Here is a 6,442-nt window from a genome sequence, read left to right on the forward strand (position 1 = left end):
AGGAGCTGACACTCCTAATAGTAAAGAAGAAGCAAATAATATTCATATAAAGAACTTTGCATAACCTCAGTAAAATAAAATAATACCCAAAGGATTCTTTTGGGTGATGTCTAAAAAGGCAGAGTCATAAAAATGAAATGCAAGATTTTACTTGAGAACTTTGAGGCCCAAATCAGGCCAGGAACCTTCAGTTTCCTTAACTAGATGATGTCCTAATTGGATCTTGTCTTTATTCTTTCAGTTAGAAAAGAAAAGAAGATGAGCTTTTGGAACTGTTTTAATGACAAGACAGTGAAAACTCAGCAAGCTGATGTGGAAAACGTATCTTATGGGAAAAAAGTAAAGCTGGATCTACCACTTTGGTGATGATAGCAGGGCAATTAGATTAAAAAGCACTGAGAAAATTTGACAAGTAAGCTGACTCTCTTTTAATATCGCAAAGTTCTTTTGACCTCCAGGCACTAAGATGATTAAGTTAAAAAGTAACGCAGTGAGAAGATAAAGCTGCCTAAGCTACCACGTGACCGGCACAACAATGTAACATCATGGGGCTGTGAATTGGTTAGGATTCTGGCTATATTAGGGGGGGAGGGGTTTCTTTGAAAATGACCTAAACTAGCAGCTGATAAGGAAGAACATGCTGATATTTTTTCACAGCTCCCTACTAACTAACTAAGATGCTATAAAAAGTGTGGTAACCCCTACCAGGAAAAACCAATCTCTCCCAGCCTTGTTCATTTTTCTTTCCTGAAATAGTCTATTTTTGAATCCTGCCATGAATAGAGTTCCCTCCTTTGGAACAGTTCGGTGCTATACAGTTCAGCATGTTCTGGCATAATACCTTTTATTCAAAAGTTTCATAATCCACTCTACAGACGAAAGTCGATTAGGGAGATCTGCTTGGGGAGAGTGACTTTCATATGACAAGGTAAGAAGTTGCACGGGGAGCAGAACAAAGACTGAAGAGCCTGCAAGCAGAATTTGCATTAGCAAAGGGGAAGTAAATACGGGCTCACTGCAGTCCGACAAGACAAGGATGAAAAGAAGCTGCAATGACAATTGGAGGTCAGTGGGAGATATGAAGGGAAGAAAAGATCTTAGGAAAGTGTATTAAAGGACATTGTCTCACATGGGTGACTTTTAGGTGCGTCTCTGAAAGAAATCTGGGAAAGAAACAATTTCGAATGTGAAGAGACATAAATCCTTACAGGTAGGAAGGGACCATAAAAATCATCAAGTCATGAAATTTTAGAAATGAAAGGGATTTTAAGATCGGTAACTTTGTTCTCCAGATGGGAAAACTGAAGCGCACAGGGAGCTTTAGTGAAATGTCCACGGTTGCAGAGTGAGGGCCAGGTCCCTGCAGGCAAAGGTGGGTCCACTGTTGACACGTCTAGTGCTTTGTCCACAGCATCACACCGCAACCACCTCTGAATGGCAAATTCATTTTTTCCCCAATTTGAGGAGTGCAGTTCTGCCATTTTAAACAGAGTATTCCAGAATGTGACATCTTTAAGGGCTTTTTTTACTATCAGTTTGCAAGCAGTGAAGGACTCCTACATGAAAGGATTGTTAAATGATGCAAAAGATTACTATTTGTCGTAACCTGCACTCAGGGTCGCGTTACTTTACTGAGCCCCGCGTAGAGGCGCCAATTGTCGTAACCCGATGGCCGGGGCCGCTCGTCCCCGGCGATCGGTGGTACCTGTTTCGTCCGCCCCAACCGGCAGGGTGGAGAATCGTCGCGGGTCCTTCTCCTGAGGGAGGGAGAGAAACAGGGGGCAGGAGAGGGAGACCCGTTTATTCAAAGAACTGTTCTTTATATAGTCTTCAGGGGGGAAAACAAGGCAAGCTGACCTAGGCAGGCTACAGAGTGAATGCATATCAAAGAAGCGCCCGGACTTTGCCTCAGCAATCTTGGGGGATGGAGAGCTAACACTGAATACGGTTTTGATCTTTTGTGTGCCTTGGCCACTCAGGTCTAGCTCAGCAAGACAGTCGCCAAAAGTTATTTCGACCAGGAAATGGCAATCTCCAGCCTCCAGATGCAAATCTTGTTTACTGGCTCGCTCAACGGAGTGATAATCCTTGCCTGAGGCAGATTGAACTTGGTGGGCCCCCACAACTATTAATTAAACAGATTTATAATCTGTTTGTGTTTGGTTTTTATGTGTCTTTCTTTGTCATACTATTCAGCTGGAGTGCCTGGGTGGCTCAGTCAGTTAAGCATCCGACTCTAGGTTTCAGCTCAGACCACAATCTCACTGTTTGGGAGTTCAAGCCTCACATTGAGCTCCATGCTGACAGCCAGAGTCTGCTTGGGATTCTCTCTCTCTTTCTCTGTCTCTGCCCCTTCTCTGCTCAGTCTCTAGCACTCTCTCAAAATAAATAAATAAAGCTTAAAAATAGTATTAAGGTGAAAATATTGTACATATGTGAACTTTCCAGAGCCAGAACGTTTTGAGACAACTTCTAAATTAACGCTTTAGGTATCGTGTTAGCTGAGTAAAACTCACATTGTCTCTAAGCCAGAAATCACATAGGATGTGTGGAATCACTATGTTGTACACCTGAAACTCATGTAAGATTGTGTCAAATATACCTTAATGTAAAAAAAAAATCACATTGGATGGGCTTTTGCATCAAGTCTGAATTAAAGCTGAAGCCTAAACATCCTTCTCTAGAATCATGAAATGAATTACTAACTAGTTTTGGGTTAGTCAAAAACAAACTAGCAGCCCCCCAAAAAGCAAAACAAAACAACAAACAAGTTCATAGCATAAACAAGAATATTAAGAGGCTCAACATGATTTTTTCCCTATCATTCACCTACAAACTTCTCCTTTCCATCAGTGTTGCTGAAAAAGAAAACTCAAAAAACAGTTTTAATTTTTATTAATACCTTGCAGTCTGCAGAAAAGCAGGTCAGACTGGTCAGTAGACAGCATGCAAGAACATCTCGGGACTAGCAACTCCTTGTGGCCAGTTGTTAGTGGAGCTCAGCAGAGATGAGAGGAAACCATGAGGGCTTGTGATTTCTCAAAGCTGCTCACTACTTGCAGGGACTACTGTGCAGAACAGAAACGTCCACACACGTTCGCCCACAGAACAAACCCCACATTACTGCACAGGGACCTTGGTACGAAGTGTTTAACAAAATCGCAGGGAGAGAAAGGCATGTGAGCCGCATACAAAGGCTGCCAGAACTTCGGCTCCTTCCTCACCAGCCTCCCCTAACACACACACACACACACACACACACACACACACACACACAAGAAAAAGAAAGAAAAGAAAGGAAAAAAGAAAAAGCATATAGAATGCATACTTCAAACTGTAGCTCATACAAACACAAGGAGAATTCACCCACTCTCTGGGGGAACCATGCAAAAGGGCAGGACTGTCTCAATGATGCATGAACCAAATAAGAAGAAATAGTATGACGGCCATGTCAATATACCTCAGTGTCTAAGTCTAAAGTTCTTTCTTATCTAGCAAGAAAGCAGGACGCAGGATTAAAATGCAAGAGCGGGGTTACTGTCTGGAAAAGACAAGAGCCCCAAATAAGGGTCCTTGTCCTTATTAGGATCGGAAGGCTTACGAACATGGTGATGGACGTGCACAAAGAGACCATGAAACTGTGGACATTAACTTGGGGATGTGAGGGAAAGGGGGTCTTGACGATATTCAGGGTTAGAGGTTTGGGTTAATACAAAACAAAATCCTGGTGATGTGTCGTTGGTGGAAAGTTGTTTACAGCGGACGTGAGGCATCACCTGTTTATCTTAGCTAGACTAGAGGAGAAGACAGGTAGGACACATGACCTCAGAGTTAAGAAGGCACCTTTTCTTTTGTTAATCATCTCCACCCTGGGCAGCTTCACCAGCAAAGCAGTGCAGCTATCTATAGCCCTATTTACCTGCTTACCTGACTTGGTCTTTCCTTCCTGTGAAAGCAGATTTCTGCTGTATACTAAATTGGGGGGCGTTTTCCCTCTGAGTGTTAATCTTGTAACCTCAGTACCTTTATATCAGAGGTCTTTGTCCCCTCTCTATTCTGGGCACCTTTGCACCCGCCCCTCTCTATGGTGAGTTCCTAATCTTGTTTACCCCAGCTCTGGCGTGAGCATCCTACGGCTTTGCACTTTTTATGCCTTGTTAGCCCAGGGAATTCCTCAGCTTATTCCCCAAACCTCAGAAGGAATAAAGGGAGAACAGGAGAGGATAGTATGTAAAATATTGCCAAAAACTGAATCTGGAAGCAAATTCAGCCAAAGGAACGGTTTCTATTGCACTACTTATTATAGAATAAGTTAATATGAAAATGAAGTCAGGATAATAAAAACCCCAATAATAAGATAATAAAACATAGAATTAGATTAAAAGATTAGATTGTATAGATCTATATTAGATCTATAGATTAGATTATAATTAAGAAATCCAATAGCAATCTGCATCAACAACATAACACAAAAAAACAATAAATTAGAAGCAACTGAGGACAGAAAACACAAAGTTGAACATTGCATATAATTAAAATGTACAAGGGAGTTATAGACACTGTAACAATTAGGAGAAAAGTATAGGTATAAAGGAATGAGAAGAGAATTCAAGACAATTAGATCCTGACCCCAGTAAGACATCCAGTAAATTGAAACAAAATTTTTTTTCAAAACTTTAATAAGTGAAGGGGAAACTGGAAGGTACATACACCACATTCAAAGAAAACTCCATTCAGAAAAATCAATGCCCACTTATTCTCTATTGAACCTCAGGTATGAAAAAATAATTCTGTAAGTATTCAGGCAGATGTAAAACATGTCACATACAAAAGTAAGTTATAGGGTTAGCTTAAGACATTTTCACAGCTATGTTCTGTGTTAGAAAAACAGTATAAGAAAAGTATCTTCAGAATTCCAAGACAAAAATGAGCTTGACATTTGCCCAAGCATATAATCTCTAGAAAAGTGTCAGTCAAGTATAGAAGAAAAGTGAAAGGTTTCTCACATACAAAGGAATGCGGGGACTATAGAATCCATCATCCTGCCCTTCTAAAAAATACAAAAACAAAAACAAAAACTGCTTGATGATGATGTACATGCAGACAGATGATGAATGAAACAGCTATAAAAGAGGACCAGTTCAATACTCAGGGCTACAAACCTAGAAGAATAGCTATAAGCTTCTAAGAGAAAAACAAAATGGCACCACATTTTTATCCTGACAACTGTTTTCTTCGAGTTGTCAAAACAATAGAAAACTATATACAGTAAACAAATCTCTGGGATTATAGCACCTAAGGATCCTCATTGAAAAGATATTTAATAATATTTAAAAGCATACTCCTCCTCTCCTTTTCCTTTTAACCCAAGACATTTATCAAATAGCCCCCCAACTTTGTACAAAGGAAGGTCACTGTCCTCTTGCAATTCCTAAAATATGAAGACACTGACCAACAAGACATTAGAATAATGTCTTAAATTGTATGGGAAGTCAAAGAAAAGAAATATACCAGTCTTGGAGACAAGCAAATGTGAGTTTCTTAAGGTTCTGTCACCTTTGAACCATGAATCACGGGGCTGAGTGAAGTGTTAATTGACTTATTACACTGGACACGTGGGCACATTTTCAGAGAGAAAAATTATCTGCAATAACTCCAAAAGTATTCTTGGTGAACAATATATATTTTCTTATTTTATATTATTTTTTTGCTTAACCTTATTCAAAAAATGTGTTTGATGCTAACCCCGTCTCAGGAAATTATTGAAAGGTGAAAGCTGCCGGGAGTTTCTCACATTGTGCTGAATAGGAAAAGATTTTCTATAATGCTCATGGCCTTAATCTTTAGAGGTTTTCTGCAATTGCTACTGCTATCTGGGACAGTCAGAGTATAAAATCATGCATTTGTTGAGCAAATCTTCAAGTCTCTCCCTACTTCATTATTCACCAGATCAGAAAGTGTCATTCCCATCACTGAGATGGCCACAGTTTTTATTTCCTCACTGAAAGCTTCATTAAGAATATTAGTGATGCTGGGGCCCTTCAGTGGCTCAGTCAGTTGAGTGTCTGACTCGATTTCAGCTCAGATCATGATCTTGCAGTTTGTGAGATCAAGCCCTTCATGGGTTTGTGCTGACAGATGGAGCCTGCTTGGGATGCTGTCTCCCTCTCTCTTCCTCTCCCCGACTCATGCTGTTCTCTCTCTCTCTCAAAACAAATAAATAAACTTAAAAAAAAAAGAGTATTAGTGATGTTTATCTATCCAAAGCTATATATTCTCTTATTCACCATCCCAAATATATTATACTTGTCTAGATCATCTTAGCCTTTATAGTTAAATATTTTAAGTGTGCATTTAAAATAAATGTTTTACTCCCCCATAGATATTCAAAGACTTAAAAGGAGGTATTTTCTGTAACTTCTACATTTCTCAAAGTAGGAAG

The sequence above is a fragment of the Suricata suricatta genome, chromosome 5, assembly GCF_006229205.1.
Source record: "Suricata suricatta isolate VVHF042 chromosome 5, meerkat_22Aug2017_6uvM2_HiC, whole genome shotgun sequence".
NCBI classification, from domain to species: Eukaryota; Metazoa; Chordata; class Mammalia; order Carnivora; family Herpestidae; genus Suricata; species Suricata suricatta.